The sequence below is a fragment of the Neolamprologus multifasciatus genome, chromosome 1, assembly GCF_963576455.1.
Source record: "Neolamprologus multifasciatus chromosome 1, fNeoMul1.2, whole genome shotgun sequence".
Taxonomy (NCBI): Eukaryota; Metazoa; Chordata; class Actinopteri; order Cichliformes; family Cichlidae; genus Neolamprologus; species Neolamprologus multifasciatus.
In genome coordinates, this window is record NC_140439.1 from 20,956,731 (window position 1) to 20,976,154 (window position 19,424).

The following is a 19,424-nucleotide window of genomic DNA, read 5'->3' on the forward strand; positions in this document are numbered from 1 at the left end:
TCTCTTTCTGTCTGCTCCTCTACAGCCTGAAAGGTAGGGATCTGTTTACCTGACCTCTTCCTCTGATTGCTCCTCTATGGCCCATGGCTATCTGACCCCTCTGCACTCCTACCCTCAGCAGCACCCCCACCCCTTTTTTGAGGGGGGGGGGGGCTTTCTCTTGCAACCTCTTGACTACATGAACGTTTAATTTTATTAAACCCGTTACCGATCTATTTTCGTTTCTCCCATCCTAAAATAAGTCTTAATCCTGCAGATGCTGACAACCATACGGGCTTTGTGTGGCTCCCAAAACATGCCAACAACTAGCCTACCATCACCCTGTTCCCCCAGCCAGACCCACTCTCTCCCCATTATCCCTCGGCTGTTTGCGAGGGGGTTTCCTCTCTGTCTTTTTTATCTCTGCACTCACTCCATGACCCCTGTTCCCCCCGTTTCTTGCTGTCTGACCTACCCCCCCACCCTCACAGACAGACACACACAGCCTCTCACCCCCCTTTCTGCTTCCCCAAACGGTACACATATCCTATCAATGCCTCTGCTCGCTCGGAAAAACCTTTTTCTCTCTTTCTATTCCCGACTCTGTGTCGCGAAATATATCGCAGATTACCTAATCATTCTCGCCGCTTTTTAAAACAGCCGTATATAGACCAAGTCCTCCTGAAAAGTAGTCGTTATGTTTGAGGATATTTACAGATTTTTTTTAATCTTTCAATTACACTCAAGTCAACAGAATTTCCGATTTCTTTATTTTTTCCGATCAGATTCATGTTTTTTGGGAGGGGGAGATTAGTTGGCCTATCAAAGCTATAATCAACTGTATTGGGGGGAAAAAAGGCCTCTTCAGCTGAGACCATCTCTTTCAAAAGGCGTGTGTTTTCCACTCAACAATGCAGTCTGTTCTATTTTGAAGATATCCAGTTTGACTTTCTTTTCTCTCTCACTCACTCTTTTTTTTTATTCCTACGAGCGATCACTAAATGCATTCAGTGACCTGCAGGTTTAGCCTGGACCACGCTTAAAGTTTCCGGCAGTAACTTTGGAATGATAGTGTCTGCTTAAGGTCAGTCAAATGAGGCAATGTGTTGTTGTCTTTCTGGTCAACGTTTCTCGGGGAAAAGTCTTTTCTTGAAAGTCAAGATACGGTAGCCAAGTAGTTCGAGGCAGAAGACGCAGGCTGTCGCCGTCTTCCCTAAAATGCATGTCTGCTCTGTGCAGCGCTGCTCAGACTCTCAGGCTGTCCGTGTACAAAGTCCTGCTGATCCGCTCCTGTCACGAAGGAGACCCTGGGCTCCGTTTTCCCTCAACAAACCACATTCACATTGCACACACCGCGCCCGCAAACACAAACCCGCTCATGCACGCACACACACACGTCGATCGATTTGCATGTGACTCCGTCAGTGAATGAACGAGTATCGACTTAAAAACAACGCTTGAAAGAGGCAAACCGCTATGAAAAATAAAAAAGAAAAGATGGACAAAGTGGGGTAAAGGGGGGAAAGTGTAGCTAGAGGAACTAAGGCAGGGCGGAGGGATTGCCCATTTCAGACAGAGACGTGTCGGAGAAGAACAAAAATGTCTTTATCCAGAAGAGGATTTTATAAGCACACGACGTTGGTGAAACCCCGTGGATGTGGCAAGTGTGAAATCTGTCAAAATTTAGAAAGAGAGAGATGTTCCCATCTGCCGGACACACACGGACCCCACTAGCTGGACTTGGAGCTCCTTTTCTGGGCAGCGCTCATGTGGAGCTGCCGCTGCCCTTCGTCCGCCGCTCAGCACAGCCCTCTCTCATTGCGTTTGTGCCTCAAAACACGTTTCTCGATAACCACAAACCCTCCACACCTTTCCCCGATCCCACCGAAAAGCACACATTTGTTTTAAAACCGTGCTTTTTTTTATCCCCCCCCCTCTCTCCACGATCAACTGCTTGGAGTGGATCGCTGTCTTGCCTATTTCTTATCTTCCATTCATGAGGAGGAGAGGACGGACGCTGATGTAAACACAGGTAACGATACGAATAAAAATCGAGAATAAACCAACTACTTGCATGAAATGAACTTGTGATCGCCAGCCTTTTCTCACAACGTGAGAATAGCCAGGTCCGCTACACGAAAAAACTACGAACAGATAGGAGAGGAGAGATTCAGATAAGTCAGACAGCGAAAAGAATAGGATCGCTGAAACAGAGGAAAAGAGACAAACGCAAAGTTGAAACTTACAATTTCTCGCTGCCGGTTTGTGATCCTCGCTTTTTAATCCAGTATTGAGATGATTTAGCTAAAGATCCCATCAAGGCAGTCCCCTTTTGGTCAGTTTGCGCTTAGGGTGGCAAAAGAAAGATCATTGTTGTTGCGGAGTGTAAAAAACGAAGTAGGTACTATTAGTTGTTAAAGGCAATATAAAAATAATTTGGATGCAAAGCAGGCGATGAGTCTTGTGTTAGAGGGAGCGAGGAAGAGGTGAAAGTGAGATCTGATGATTGAAAAGAAAAAACTCTTTGGATCTTTATTCCTGCTAATTAGTTTCCTGCAAAAAATGGCTGTGATTAATTCAGTGCGCATGTGCTTCATTACACAGGCACGAAGGGAAGGGCTAATTAGCCGCCTTCTGGATCAATAAGATTCAGCAAAGGAGAGAGCTCGGGAGAGAGAGGGAGGGAGGGAGGGAGAAAGAGGAGGGAGGGAGGGATGGATGGATAGATACAAGTAGAAAAAAGAGGAAAGTAATGATCAGGAATTGAAAATATGGAATTAAGAACAGCGGAAAGTAAGAGTTTGATTAGAGGAAAGGCAGCGAAAGTTAATAGTGGAGCAGGCAGCCGTAGCAGGCAAAGCCCGGTGCCACGGACGCAGCTTTTCTTCCGCTCTTTTTTTTCCTCCACTTTTTGGAAACGTTTTCTTGTCGCGGTTTTTGCTTTTTAAAATGAAAGATATGCACATGTTTCGGTCACTTAAAGCGCATAAGCAGCCCGGTTTTATTTTATTCAGTCTCTTTTGGGTCCATGTGAGCCAATTTGGTCTCGTCAAAGCTGCACGGAGGGTTATGTTTCTTCTTCTTCTTCTTCTTTTTTTAAGTGAGTTTAGATTGTACGTTGAAAGAAGTTATTGAAAACCAAATCAGACCCTCGGCAGCTGAAATGACCAGAAAAGTTCGCCTGCTAGCCATCGGCACAGTGTACCTGTAACCATTCAGCGACCTGTCGTGTTTGCAAAGAACTACAATAAACATTTGCTGGGGGGGGGGGTGATTATTTTTTTCAAAGCGATTTCCACATCTATGCAAACGTGTACTGTAACAGCAGCATGCAGGATGCCAGGGTATAGCTTACTATTGTAACCCGCAAAAAACAAAGGGAAAAAGAGCATGCTTAGTTCCCTGGATATTAGAACTAACAGGTTATATGTACGTGCACATTTATACATTTTGAAGCATTAAGAGGAAAGCCACTTGCCCAGAGACTGAAGTTGGCATTAAACAGCGGTGTTGCGCGCCTTCAAAAATGTCAAACTTTGATCAACTTCGTGTAGATCGACCCTTGCAAAAACATGGAAGGGAACCTTTTGAATTCTTGCGTTTATTTCCCAATTAAAAATCAAATCAAATTAAAACAACGGTGACTGGCTGAATGGTGAGACGTACATGAAAGTCTACTGCAACTTTAGAGCAATGAGGTGTTTCTCAACTCGCATAAAAATGTGTGTGCGTATATTTCAGTGAAATAAAGCAACAAAGCCATGACACCTGACGGAAATGTGAAATTGTCAAATTCGGTTTTATAGAATAAGACAGAGCAAAATGCAAGTTTGACGGAGAAGGTATGAAAAGGACGTGTCGTCCTTACAGTTACAGCCAGTTCCAAATTGCAGACCAAATAAAATTCAGCACAATATCTTATAGCAGTGTTGGAATATAAAAGAATTTGTTATTCAAGATATTAGGAGAACCCCATTAAAGGTTTAAATATTTTTTTTTATTTTTTTCCTGTAAATCTGGCAAACTCGTGAGAGCTGCTTTTATTTGTACAGTATGCAAAGAAAATTCAGCTTCTTAAAAAACCCCAACCAAATAAAGAACTTGTTGAAGCCACAACTATCCTATACATGTGTGTGATATCTAATTTAATTTTTAAGGCTATTTATAATGTGCATAAGCCCGAAGTAGCTATTTAAAAAATATGCATATATTGTTTCTTACCCAGCACATCAGTGAAAGGCTTGCTGAAACACAGAGGAGTGATGGGGAAACAGGCTATCAAGACATCTATTACTAAACTGATTTTGTTTGTTGGCAGCATCGTGTTCAATAAGTGCACCTTCTCTTAAATAATAATAATAACACTATAAATGTGTGACAAGGTGACAGAGTTGTGTCAGGCGTTTATTTATTTATTTTTTTTGTTTGGTCCACTCCGGCCTGTATGCATGGAATTTGCTATGCTGTGATAATTACACTGATATTATGACAGGAAGCCCAGGTGGTCAGTGTCTCATCTCATCCTGAGGTGTTTCGTGTTCAGGAAATTCTGAAAGCCTTTATGATCGATCCGAACATGAATTTGTTGAGGTTCTGCGTTTGTTTGTCTTAATAATATTTTCGTAAAGCACGTCTCCTCTGTAACTGATGTCCCATCGTTTCCTCCGAATGAAAAGACCGCATTGCAAAAAATCAACCTTTGAGTCTCTCAGTGCTCTTTGTTATGATAATTTTATTGTTGATTCTCCGAGGAAATGGACAATCCCTCACTCTTAGTGTGCACACTTTCTGTGCAAACACTTCCATATAGAGTCCCTGGTCCACTGAATACAAGCAGTAGCTTTCCCTGATAACACAACGTGCCATGTTTATTGAAACAATACGGATTTGTTAGTCTGGGTCTATATGGTGAATTCAGACGCAGAGTTAACAGTTAAAAGGCAAACATAGCCCGGCCGAAACATTGCCCAATCATACAGATTCAAAGTACCCAGTATACAAAGCTTTGATAAGAAACGACTTTTAACCGGGTTAATAAATTTACCGAACATGTATTTTGTTTGTTTGCTTGTTTTCGCGTGTCTCGGATAGAAATGCATGGCACAAACAAATCTAATGTGTTTCATTTTTATTATTTTTTTTCGAGGATCTCACACAGCCGATGTGTTTAGCCTTTTGTGATGGTGCAGTGGCGAAGATGGTAGATGAATGCTAGACCATATTTTATATTTTCCAGGGGCCTTTGACTTAAAGGTTAGAAAGGTTATGAAACCCCATGGGACCCGGCGTTTCTACAGATCCAATAGCATATATTCCTTTGAAGAGCCTATGAAAATCAAACTTCTTACATTGTATCCTATATGGCCAAGACCCAACTCCCCCCTTCCATCGCTCTCTTTCTCTCCCTCCCTCCCTCCCTCTCTGTCTGTCTCTCCCCCCCCCTCTCTCTCTCTCTGCTGGTAAAATATATGGTGTGCTGTAACACGGCATTTCCTCAGCACTTGCCTTCCACAAGCCACGGCAGGCACTGATACCTGTTTTTAAGCAATGCGGCATCGCCTGTATAGCATGCCCCTCTTAGAAAAACAAGACAACTGCATCGCCCCTTCGAACAGCTCGCATTTTTGCAGTGTGAGAGGCAGTCTGCAGGAATCTCGAGGATTTGCGACGTGTCTGCTCTCTCGGGAAAAAGAGATTGTAAAAATGAATAGGTTGAAAACAGCGTGCGAGAGGAGTTAAAGGGGCTGCGAGATAATAAAAGAGTGTGGTGTAATTTGAGGCTTGTAGGAGGCAGCTTTGAGCCAGTCAGTCGCCTAAAGCCTAACAATGCAAACTTCAGTTTACAAATTTATGCAAAGGCCTGATTGATATTACTCCATCAGCAACCATATTGAGTATAGTGTAGGCTAAATCAAAGGCAGAGCAGTCAGGCAGAGGCCTTGATGCTTTTAGGGCCTATGCATCACTGAAAAGAGAAAAAGGGGGAACTGACAGGGTCTGAAGCTTTTGTGTTACCACCATTCAATTGCGCCTCTCAGTGGGAAGGATAACTGTCCACGTGCCAGTCTCAATAGGCATACATCGATGAGTGGCATTGCAAATTCAACACAACCTGTGGCTATGACAGCCCGTGGATATGACAAAGAAAGGCAGAGGAGCTTAAAAATGCAAAATTCTCCGTAGATGCGGAGCACATGAAAGTGCTTGACCATATGAAGGACTGCAAGGAACAAAACTGTGCATTCAGAGGGCAGAGCCCCCCTCCCCCCAATAATCGTCACTAACGTGCCTGGACCGGCACTCTGTGATGGTTGTCAGAGACCCACGTGTAGCACTTGTCAGCTTTTAGAAATATTTACTTTAATGTGTTCAAATTAAATTACATTTACTTTATTTAACAGATCGGCTACCGTGCTCGCGTGTTACGCGTGCCCGCGCGTGTACGCCATGCACTCGGAATCCCAGACAAAGCACAAAGGGAAACAGAGGAAATGAGCAGGGGTGAAAGTATTTAAAGATGAAAGCTGCTATCGAGAAAAGTCATATAACTTTATAAAGAGATAACGACCATTATATTCCGAAGGATTTGGGGATTTAAGATGTTCATAGGCTGCAATATTAACAAGAGGAGTGTCAGTCATGTGTTCAGGCTATGGTAAACAGATATGAAAAGGGCATCAGGAAATTCTTAAGGAAACCGACTGAGCGAGCTTATGCTGTGAAAATATAAATAAAAATTGCGTGTGGACTCGAAGCTCAGGCTGAGACACAAAGGGAAACAACACAAATATTTTTTTAACGACGAAAATTAAATTGATTTTGCTTTTTAGTGAAGATGTTAATGACACATTTAAAAGACGCCACACGCACGGCCCGCGGGTTCGATCCTCCGCTCAGTGACCCCAGCTGGGCTGATAATAGGCTAGAAAGACTGGAGCCCAGGTTACCCATCTTAACTGTAAATACAGACATTTAAAAACTTTTCAATCTATTATTATTTTTCATAAAAAGGTACAACTTACTGATGCGGAATAATTTGAAATTTTGAGAAAATACACTTTTCTTAAAATCATGTTTATCGTTCTTTCCCCCCTTTTCCCTCTCTCAATGATCAATCGAATGTAACAGTTGAGCCTGCGCTGTTTACCGCTGCAGAACCCACGAGAGAGGCTGGTGTCCGGCTCCGTGTGTCTAGGGTGGATAGGGCAGCACAGCCAGGTGCAATGGGAGCGCCCTCTTATGTTCAGCCTGACCACTGGGATCAAGTAGCGCATCAGCTCTTTCATGGAAGCCAAGCGCCTGCGGACCCAGGTCTTTGCAAAAGCGCACCTTTGCCTTTGAGTCTGTGGTTGCATCTTAAAAACGGACTCGAATGTAAACGAGGCACGCAAACACGTTGCGTGGACAAAATAGGCGAGGGATTTCAACGTCGGAAATCACAGACATTTCAGTCAAACGTGTTTTTTGTTTTGTTTTTGTTTTTTTAACCGACCATTAAGGACACGAGATGCACTCCGAAAATTATCCTAGTTTTGAAATAGCCTCTGACTGACCGAGAGCGAAAAAGAACAACATGCCTAGCTCGGATCAAACCGAAATTTTGGCCTAATTAGCGGGGCGTCCTGCAGAAATCTGCTGATACACAACTTCAGAAAAGAAAAAAAAAATCAAAAGTGCAGCTATTCCACTTCTAAATTAACTTTTCACAATCGTTTTGGATTGGGGGGTACAAATGTAAAATGCTTTGCACTCTACACATGATTTCCCACCATCATCCTTGAAGGATGTGTGCCACGTGCCCTGTGGACAGGGGAAAAACATCTTTTTGCAAACCTTTACTTATAACTATTTTATTTCCTCGGCTTTATTCTCTAAACCAGCAATTTAAAAAAAGTAAACCTACACACGCCTGTGGCCTCTAGCTTTCTAGCCCCCACCCTCCCCCCTTTTACCCTCCATTTTTGGCACCCCCAGAATATTCCTGACTGAATGCAGCTGATCACTGTGGTGGATCTTTTGTTTATCAAAATCAAATGCAACGTTTGGACTCGTCTTTGGTGCTCTTTCACTTACACTCTTGCCTATCACATATCACATAGTGTGTTGGATCATTTTATTCATATTTCACATGCTTTCTAGATTTATTGGAGTATTTTCATGGATCTATTTGTTTGCTTGTGTATTTTTTCTGTAATGTCTTATAAGGGGGTATTCTACCTGCTGTTGTATTTGCTTGTTTATTTCATGTGATTTTATTTTTAAATTTATTTTTTTATTTTTTTAAATATTGCTCTTTTATTTTAGGTTGTTAATCCAGTGCTTCTGAAATAAAATATTGATATTAAAAAAATCCCTTGGACAAATTTGCCCTGCACGTTTCTTTTCTTTTTAAACTCTTTTGAGATTGCATGCTACATCTGAAATATCTCTGTTGACAATGTAAAATTGTTTTTATTTTTTTAACCTACATGTTAACGATAGATACATACAAACCAGCAACACGGGGGTAAAGCTTACGTCATATTTCTGAATGCACCATGAAGTGTAAAAAAAAAAAAAGAGAATCTGCTTCCTGCTGCTGGTGTTGTGATTTTAGAGTTTGGGATAGAATAAATGACGAGCGACCGTCTGGTCAGTCTGCCTCATTTACATGAGAAAAAAGAAGGCATATCAATTCCTCTCTCTCATCCATTTACTCGCCCTGCCAGTACTGCCTTATTAATGATCAAATGCATTATTCAGAAACAGTTTTGACGTTTGGATTTTGGAAAGACGGTCGTGTTAACCCATAATTATTCTGTCAATATTCGAAAAATGTCGTAAAACATTAAAAAAATCTCCGATGTTTTGCTGTCTTTGCTTGATTGTACAGATTATTTCCCCCTGACCACTGCGACTGAATCGCATCAAGAAACACACACACACACACACACACACACACACACACACACACACACACACACACACACACACACACACACACACACACACGTACGTTCCCCCAAAAATCAGCGAGCGTGACTCCTTGTCTCACTCTCCCTGTTTCTCTGCCTCCTTCCCCTCTGTGCATGGTTTACATGAGCGTGTGTGTGTGCGTGTATGTGGTACGTATGTGGTAGTGGGGGCATCACTCTGTCGCATCATATTTTATAGGCAGAAAATTAAAATAATAATAATAATAATAATAATATTAATAATAATATTAATAATAATAATAATAATTGTTGTTGTTTTTATTCTTGTTGTAATCGCCATAGTGGCGAATTGCAAGTGTACAAATGTTTCACAAACCACTGTAAAAACAACAGCACAAAAGTGCGTGTGAGCAGTGATATTCTACAGCAGTCCAGCCTCATCACACCTCACCTCTTTCAAGTACACAAAATCATTTTCAGCCACTTTCTTTTAAACTAATGATTTATATTAGCGATTAACTCCATAAAACGACGTTATGTTTGCCTTCACACACACACACATACACACACACACAAACACACGCACACATATATAGATATAGATATACATATATGTTTTTCTCTTTTCGTATTTTTCTAAAGAAGATGTCAGGTTCTGCGCAGATCTAAACATCTTGCAAGTGTTGCCAGATAGAAATTCCAACTCAGAAATATATATTTGAAAAAATAAAAATAAAAACGTCGAGGAAGAACACGCGTTGAGCTAAAAACAAAACACAAGGCAAAGGCTTGTGTAAATATTACAATCTACATAGTTTTAAGGACAAATGTGATAAATTTCGTACTTAATGTCGAGATCATTTTAAAGAAACGCACTGTTAACGGAGGAAGGAAATAAGCGCAGACTAGGCCTTCTGATAATGCATATTTCAGATCGGGGGATACAGTGAATAGTGGAGAAATCCTTAGAGCTGCTGTCACAGATACTGGGTGTGAGACAGGCGGGACTCGTGGGGTTTTACGCGCTTTAGAGAGGCTCACTGAAACAGAGGGATCCCAAATCAGAGCCATATGACCACTCCAGGCAACAGCTACTCTAGCTGATGGTAAACCGACCCAAACAGAAGACTCGCAGATCTTCGCAGCGCAAAACTTATTTAAATGCCACTTGGTGCTCGCTGAATTTCCAATCGAACGCGATAAAGTTAGAGTTAATTTTCCTTGATGTAAAGAAATACCCCCTAACAACACAACGAGATAAAATATGACAGGTGGAAGCGACATGGAGGGCAAACACACAGATCCAGGACTGACGCCAGAGGTCAAATCCAAATCCTGCGTCACCCGCAGCTTCTGGGACGCTGCACCATATTTCTGCAGACAATGGCCTGTGTCACACGGGACAGACACAGTTTCAAGTTTGCCTACCGTTTATTCACGAGAATAAAAACAGTAATAATCATCTGGCAGGAACAGTTGAATGCATAAATTTAAAAAAAGCACCAAGGGAGGACTTAGTAGACAGAGTTTGAAATAACAGAGCATGCACCAGGTTATATTATAAGGCATTAAATATGCCAAATTAACCACACAATTGGTGATTATTCCAGTGAGAATCAATTCAAATCAATGACAGTAAATAACAACACTGATGGCAATTCAAGAAAAATGATCCATAGCAGATATAATGCACAGGTGTAGCTCAATCTAAAGTGAACACAAAGACAGCTTTTGATTTGTCTTTACATATTCAGTGGCTATTCAGGACCTATTTACTACATCCAGTCAGCAGGCTGCGACTCAGACATGTGAGAGAAGTGAAGACAGACAAGGTTGGGATCATAGGGAATTTTGCATGGAAATCAACTACCCATATCATACCTCTCCACACAACGCCCTACTGATGCAGAGACAGCATCTGTGCTGCATCTAGTTAAGAAACAAAGCCAACAGGCTCATCCAAAACCCCACGCTATCAAACCTCCAGTACTGTGAAGAAGCCCTCTGGTTGTGTGAAAGCAATTTAAGCTGGTCAAAGCAACTGAGGCAGAATTATGGATGCTTAACCCCTATCAGCTCTCCTAAACCTCGTCTTGGTGGCAGGCAGCCCCACCTATATGCTGTGTGTGGTGAGTTGGAAGGGTTGTGGTCATGTTCTCTAAATACCTCAGCGGAGGTGAGTGTTCCTGAAGCCAATAAAAACCCGTGATTAATGGTGCTGTTTCTTTTTTTTTAGGTGTTAGCTTGTTAAGGGATTTAATAGCAAAGGTGTTTACTTTTTGCAGTGACAGAAAAATTACAGGAGCACAGGGCTAAGACCTTAAACCAGGAGGTCTGCACGAGTGTTATTGTCACCGGTGTCGTGTTACTACTATATATATGCAAATATATATGTATAATAATGCAATGACCATAAAGATGGCTTATAAAAGCAATTCCTCAGAGGAAAATCAACTTCACAAGTTGAACTTTTCAACTTGGACTCGGAGATGTCACGCAGACAGTCAGAAGCCTTGCATATGGCACAGGGATGATGCTCAGTAATGACACCTGTATCCCTGCTACTAGGAGCACGCATCTCACATGCCCTGCCATCGTGCTAAGATCACTTCTGTATTATGTATTTTAGTGCGTGTGCAGCAATCAACTGACCTCGTTGCTGTGACAGAAATGCCCTTTACCTAATTCAAGCACTTTTATTTTAGTTGTGTGTCTACTGCATATGTGACACTGGAGGTTTGGGGGGGGGGGGTGGCAGGAAAGGGCTCTTTTACTTTTTACTGTGTTAAAAGACACACAGGCAGTAACACAAACAGTGACAAGAGAGTGACAGATGTGTTAGCAGCAAGTAGGAACAATGTAGTAACACTTCTAATTCTGTCAGATAAGTAGTTACTAAATCATTTGCAACGCTGTGCATCACTACAACTTTGTGGTGTTATCGGCTGAATCTGATCCACTTATACAGTTGTTTTGCTGCTTATAAGGGCAAAAAGATATCAACATGAAAAACTATCTTTGAATTCCAAAAGGTCATACCTTCCCTGTGGTCAAATGAGCGACAGTGATGTGATATTCATAGCTTAGAGGATAAAATGAGTGCATTGAATCACAGACACATATTAATTCACTTCATGACTGTTTGTAAATTAATCTTGGAATCACCAAGTTAGTCTCTGGCTCATATTAAGCTTGAACGTTACAATTAAAGGAAAGTTCAAGCTTATAATAAATCCTTTTACATTTCAATGACCAGTTTTAAACAACAGAAGTAAATCTTTGCATCTTTGAGTGGTCACACAGTCCAGTCAACTGATTTCTGTACAATGGGGCTGTGAACTGTTTAAAAATTATTTTTAGATCCCAAAGTAAGCATGGATTGCTTTCCACAATGAAATGTTTAAATGTCACACAGTGTTACATCTCCCTTTCTTTTTGTATTTTAAGAGTTCATTTGAATACATTTACGTGAATCTAAGCAATGTATAAACCCCCACATTTTCTACATATGTACTGCATTTTTCTTTTACAGTTACAGATTAAAATGATTACTCTGTGTATATTTTATGTCTATATTTTTATCGACTGATTGCATTTTTTTTAAAATTGTCAACTAAACCATCACATCCTGACACGAGTTCCCTTGTTACTGCGAGGCTAATATTAACCCCTAACCCAAGCCAAAACGAGCAAACAAGTAATGGCAGCTTCGGATTTACTACTGAAGAAGTCACAATAGGCATCTATTGCAAAAGATGCCCCAATACGCTGTGTTTCTCTTAAAGCTATGAGACAATTCCCTGAGCCACACTCCAACAAAGCGCACTCACATGCAATACAAAGCACGTAACAAGAATGGTAACCCGTGTCGCCTCTGTTTTCTGATCTTATATTTCTGATATGTTCAAATGCATTTCCTCAGGAAGAAACGGGGAGAGAAAGTGGAAGGTGGTTTTCACATATGCTGTTTAGAATTGTAAATGTATTGCATAGGCCCCGCTGTCCAATTACATATATCTTTCATGTATGAAATCATGCATGTCTTTTTCTCTAAAAGGGGAGGGCTGGCACAAAGGGAGCAACCCCAACAGTAGCAGAACAGTGTGCTGCCCACTTGAAAAATAAGGTCTAGTGTCGGAGCCCTGGAGCTGTGGAGCCCTGGGCAATAGCACAGCTCCATCAGCACACAGACCAGGGAGGGGAGTTGCTTTCCCCCAGACTGGAGCCCTTTCCACTCCTGACTCCTGCTGTATTATTGTTGCCCTATTTGTGAGGCAGCTGACCCTGTGGGTCCTAAATCAGACTTTATAGAAAATACATTTCAGATCACGTCCTTAATTAGGTCCAAGATGATAAATATTGTTTCATGAGCTTTCAAGTGTATTATTTTTGCCAGCACTAAAAATATCATTTAAAGATGCAGGAGAAGAAAAACATTTTCGTGTATTTCTTTTTTTCCCTTTCCTCATTCTTTTTTTTAAACAACAACTAGCTGTTAAGTATTCAATTTCAGTGACCCAAATTTTACTAAATGACTTTGAACTTTTCGAACAAATCTTTTTAGATCTTTTAAGACATAACTCATGTCACTCAGCGTGTCCTGTTGCTTTTATGTTTGCTCCAGTACAGTCACTTGATTACATAAACAAATTATATTCTCAATTTCGCTTGTTTTCAGAGTGCAAAGTAATGCATTAATTTTTGGTTGACAAACCAAGATGAACATATTTGCCTTTTGTATGACGAAAAAGAAATTGTTTGCTACATGTGTGCAAAACCTTAAGCTCAATCTTTATTTTACATATGACACTATTTGACTCATGCTATGCTGCTCAGCCACTGTGTGGTAAAATGAGAAGTTTGCTTATTTTCTTATCAAGCAGAATAACTTAATGTAGTCCAGTTAACCTGGGATCAGGTCTTAATCAATGTGTGAAGCTACATTGTCAGTGTTCTAAAAAACAACAACAGGGAAACCGAGCCCTTATGAAACTTGGAGGAAAGCTTCTTTTAAAGTCAATCAAAAAAAGAAATGCTTATTTCGTTAGCCCAAAAAATGCATACATGCATCACAAATGTTTCTGATACAAGATTCAAAACCATGTTGTATATCGTTTTTGCACACACCTAGTCTCATGCAGTAAAAGACAATATACAACCACCAATAAACACACACAAACACGCACGCATGCACACACACACACACACACACACACACACACAGCGGTGACATTTTTATCAGCCTGAAAATCACTTTTGTCCCTTTAAACTTCAAAACACCCACATCTTGGAATATTTGCACATCCCATTACTGACAGGAATACTGATAACTGTAATCGAAAGCAAGAGAGGGTATACTGTAGGTGTGTCATAGTGTAAAAAATAAAGTATATTTCCTGTCCACAGGCCTGTACATTTCCATATGTTGGTCTGCAAGTTGTATCTGTACAGCATGCCTGTGTGACACATAACCACGCCACCAACGCTAAGCTCTGGCTGATCACTGGCCCAGTCAGCAAGGGGCCGGTGAAGAACCTAGGATAAGCATCTATCAACCAAACAACCACAATATATTCCGATCCTCTAATCTGAGAGGAGTAAACAGGTGAGCAGAGCATGAAAGCGGGGCATTTATCAGCCAGACTTTCCTTTACCCCAAATCTGAGGGAGAGCTAACCATGTGGGGGATACAGAGGGGACAAGTTAGCTTCAAAGCCCTGGAGAAGTTAAAGGGCTTTGGGCTTGGACAGCAGGAGCAAGGGGGACTTCACAGCCTTACCTGATGGGGTTTTTGGTCTGAGTTTCCAACACACAGAAGCCTCTCTGACTGTGTTTTCGTTTCAAGTGTCTGTTTGAAGTCAGCAGGCAGAAAGGTCACACCCTCTTGGTCACAGCAGGTTTGTCGAAGCAATGGTGGATGGCCAGACGCTATTGCTAATGTTCAGGCTTTCTTTCTTTGTATTCACAAAAATAATAAAGGAGAATGTAAAGCTATAGATCTGGTGCCTGGGCACCTGAAGAAGTTTTGGTGATTTACTCCTAGAATTCCAGGTATTTCCAGGGTTTTCCAAAGCTATACGTTTTTGGGATTTAGGGACTCCCGGGTCACAAGAAGAGCAATTCACGATGACGCCATCACCTGGAACGTGAAACAAAGAAGAAGAAGAAGAAGAAAAAAGACAACATCAGAAGCATGTTTTGAACGCAATTAAAAATCACAACAACCATGAAAGAGTTCCAGCGCAGTCTTCTAAGAGCAGCGACAATATCTTTACCTCATCCCGGAAATATGAGCACACAATAAATGTCTTTCAAGAGAGAAAGACCAGAGCAATATGACTTCCATCAAGACTTCAAAATTAATCAGCTGTTTTTAGAGTCAACAAAATTAATCTATAATTATTTGGATGCTACTACTGCAGGACAGCCTCTTACGACTTCAAGATTACATTTAATAGCAAATGAACTGCTGTGAGTAATTTCTGTTCTCATACCACTGAAGACTTTTAAAATGAAAAATGAAAAAGATTTCCTGAGAAACTTAATTTCCCTGTAACCGGAACAAGACATATTCCTGTAATAGCATATATAATTGCCTGTTCTGCAGAGGATCTCCAGTATACGACAACAAAGTCTCATAGACAGTACATATTTATTCAACTGTCAATTCCAGCAATGAAAAAAAAAGGAACACGTTAAAAAAAAAAACGCCTTTGAATTCCACATGGGCCTGGTTTGTGAAGCTGAGTAAATATGCTTGTCATATGTTCCAATAGTTCCACAGCGACAGAGATTTAGTTTGGGAATACAGGCGGGAGAGGCAGACAGCTTGTGATAACTGAATAGCTCTTTTGAAGCCGCTTCCATTTGGAAACATTGTGCGATTATTTTTACCTCTGTGGTTAGACTTGAGTTAAAGCCCATGTTTAATTGTTCCCAAGAGTTCTTAGTGTGGCGCTGATAAGGAGCTTGGGGAGCAACATTTAAAACTGCAACAAAAATAACTAGACTCTTGCTCATTGGCCACAGGTCTGATAGAGTGTCAATAGAGGATACACAAAGCAAAGAGAAAGAAATGAAGGTGCAAAGAGAAGAGAAAGAAAGGGAGACGGGGCAGACATCTTGTGCGGTTATGATGGGCTTGCATTTGAAATGTTTTATCGGGGTTTTTTTTGCTCCTGGTCTTGATTTTAATGTGCGGTCAGCCTTTCACGGCATCCAATCACTTCCATTTGAAATATCAAATCGAATAATAATCCTTTCGAGCCACCTTAAATCGAGAGTACACAGTGCACTCCTTGCTAGGGAATAAATAAATAATTTTCATGACAGGATTTTGTCAGCGGTTACAGCAGTCAGAAAGCAGCGCTGTTAATTTGTCATCTCCCTCTTCCCCGCTCTCTCACTTCGTCCAACGCCACGACTTCCCGGTTTGTCAGGGCGACCTGTGGGAGTGTATGTGTCGGATCAATAGCCCACCCACAGCACAGCCGCGGGCCATCCCTGACCTGGGCTATTGATTAGGCTTGGCTCAGCTGCCAATAGCAATGTGCTGGATGTGACACCAGGATAAGATGGGAGCTGAGGAAGGGGGATTCTGAATTGCCAGTGGCAGCCCCATAGCACACCGCAGATAAAAGTCAATTCCACTTAACCAAATCACTGACAACTAAATAGTTAGCACACAGAAGAATGCTATGAGTCTGTGATGGCAGCTGCTGGATGGCTGGGGATTTCCTAGCCCCTGACCTGTGTCGAAGAGCACAAAAGGCCAGGGCTGAAACACTGTGACACATGTTTGTCTGTCTTTCATTGTGGTTTCTCTTCACTCGGCAAGTTACACCTGTGTCATTAATAAATCTGGAACATCTTTAATCAAGGGCTGATTACTGATAAAATACATTTAGACATTTAGCAAGAGTTACTATTTTCAGAAAATCTACAGTTAACTATAGCTTTGGGTCATTCTAGTAAACTATTTTAATTATAATGTTATTGTTTGTTGACAGTAAATTTAGTATTTACCAAAGTTAAGCTATTAATTTACAATTTATTTGCAGTGGTTGTTATATATATGACATTGTAAGTAATACTGGTTCCAATAAGGAACACATATAGTTTTTATACTTCTTAACAAAAAGTCATTAGATATTTAAAAGCAGGTAATAACCACAAGCTGTACAGATGTGCTTTTTGTGCCTGCGTACATGGAAGCAATGCAGCTGTACTGATATTGTCAGACTCCTTTTGATCCATCTTGCTCCCGGTCATTACCAGCCCATATTAGAGTAGTTTACATGTCACTTGAATGTAATGTGAATGTGAATGTAATTCTGTGGCCATGTGCATTCAGCACCTATCTATGGCGCTATATCTCTTCCTGTAATTGCTGAGTGACAGAAAAGCAATACTGACCACTTCATTATAGGACAGCCAGACTGACTGGACACTGGCCTCTTTGCTCTAGGTCACTCTGGTCAGACTGACCTTATCTGCCCAGGTCGTCAGGGGTCAGTCACCCAGAATCTATGAGGACGTTACAAGACTTGCTGTGGGTCCCGTACAGCAAGGTCGCCTGACCCTGGCAGACTGCTTATATCACAGGTATTGATTGCAGATTGTCTACTTCAACTGACGCTAGCCTAATCTCTCGATAGTGGGGTCTCAGGGGCTTTAGTGTAAAGTTAAGTACTAAAAGTAACAAGAGGGAAGCTACTGGATACTAGTGATGGTATGCAAAAATATGGGGAAAAAGTTTTATTTTTGCATTGCTGTTTGGGGATGAAGCTCTGCGAATGCCAATTTTATAGAGTAATGAATTAAGTAGGAAAATGTATTGTACAACTACAGTAGGGTAGTTTTGTAGCCTGTTCCTTATTGCTGTCTGGTAAACAAACAGACACGGACAGCATGCAGAAAAAAAAAAATCTGCTGTTTGATCTCAGTGTGCTTAATTTAAAATCTTTGTTCAAATCATTATTATTTCCAAAGAAAATGAACTAATCCACCAGCAAAAGTTTCAGTTTGCCGTGTTTATCTACTACATATGGATGAAGATATATGAGATTGTTAGTCAGCACCTATATGTGTATTTGCATGCATGTCTTTGGCAGCTTGTCTGTGTGAGACCCTTTATGTACATACTAAAGCATCCCTGATGCTCGTTAGATCCCGTCTCTCGGCAGCTGCTTGGCACCGTTCATATTAAATCACAATAATGGCAGATGAGCTCTTGCACTAGAGAGACAAGCATCTATTTGAAACTGCATTTTATTACACTTTGTTCCATTTAATCAAAAAAAAAAACTATGTGAAAAGATAACCCGGTTTTAAAAATCCCAGATAAACAGCAACGATTGCATCTTTAAATAATAAATGATCTTCTGCCTCTTACAGACGGGAATATAACTGAAAATAATTGAAGACAACAATGTCCTATAAGAGCACCACTCGAGCACTGCTGATTCAGAATCCCTCATAACTTCAAACATTCAGTCATAAAGTATAGATAATCCGTAAAAGAAAGGCATGCGTCTGTTTACAATTTCCTTCTAATTAAAGCTACAGGATAGGCTCTACCTTTGTTAAAGTTGATGTGTGTTTGTTAGACTTGCCAAAAAACTGTACCACTGGCAAATTAGGGGTGGAATACAAAACGAAACAAACAATAACACTCTAATATGATCTGCAGTCAAGGAATAAATATTTCACAATCTGTCTACATTTGACACACTTTCAGTTTGAGAACAAAGGATTCTGAAACAACAAATTGCCCAAACTTAGTCTTGAGACAATAACCTTTTTGACCTGAATTAATTCACACAATAGTGACTTCAGCTTGACTGGGTATGTAATTGGTCCTCAATTTGTTTGGAATTTAATGACATATTGTTACTTCTGTTGGTGATTAATCAAAAGGGAAAAAACCCAGAATCAGATCAGTAAGTTAAACAAAATCCAATCACGACTGTAAGGCATGTAAAAAAAAAAAAGCATTAATTGGGCAAAAGATGACGGTATGCTACTTTATAACAGGGTGAACTGAAAGTAACGGAAAAATCAGGTAAGCAGAATGCTGATGAAGGTGATGCATTCCCATCTTCCTTCTATGAACCACGCCAGCAGTGTGCAAGTGTGTCTAAGGGGGATAAGGTAGTGCTTGATGATTAATCACTGGACATAATAAAGCTTCTCCCCATGAGCACACAGTCCAGCTGATTCTATGATATGATTGGGGCCGATTAAAAAAAAAAAGAAATAATCATTCCTTACAGTGCATTCATAGTACACTCTAATGACATCTTCTGATTGGACCTTGCGGAGAAGATAATAAGGGCCGTCTTCAGAGTGGTCTCTAAGATTATTTCTTTAACTTCATGAAATGGGGCCACGGGCCTGGATGCTGCAGATTTGAGGATTAAGATAAGATGACCTTTCACATTATGTTGCCATGTATAAAAGATGAAGTTTACAGTACCTCATTACATTAGGCCTTATCAATGGTTGGAGCCTCTGTGAAGTCCCTTTGAA

The 19,424-nt window shown here is 40.8% G+C and overlaps 1 protein-coding gene and 1 long non-coding RNA gene across 9 annotated transcripts in view; one reads left to right on the top strand and one right to left on the bottom strand.

Annotated features, from left to right (window-relative positions):
- The window catches only part of zfhx3b (zinc finger homeobox 3b), a 287,490-nt gene that overhangs the window by 133,774 nt on the left and 134,292 nt on the right, over positions 1-19,424 (bottom strand). For 7 of the 8 annotated variants that reach the window (XM_085162836.1, XM_085162826.1, XM_085162793.1 and 4 more), the window contains one exon: positions 14,674-15,033. The gene's annotated coding sequence lies outside the window, so the exon portion shown is untranslated. Of the gene's footprint in view, positions 1-2,225; positions 12,357-14,673; positions 15,034-19,424 lie in introns of those variants that run through there. The other variant, XM_085162808.1, reaches the window with a different exon arrangement.
- Positions 525-19,424, top strand: part of LOC146525678 (uncharacterized) — a 40,617-nt gene continuing 21,717 nt past the window's right edge. Inside the window, exon 1 of the long non-coding RNA XR_014874573.1 lies at positions 525-2,011. This is a non-coding gene — a long non-coding RNA (uncharacterized LOC146525678). The remainder of the gene's footprint in view (positions 2,012-19,424) is intronic.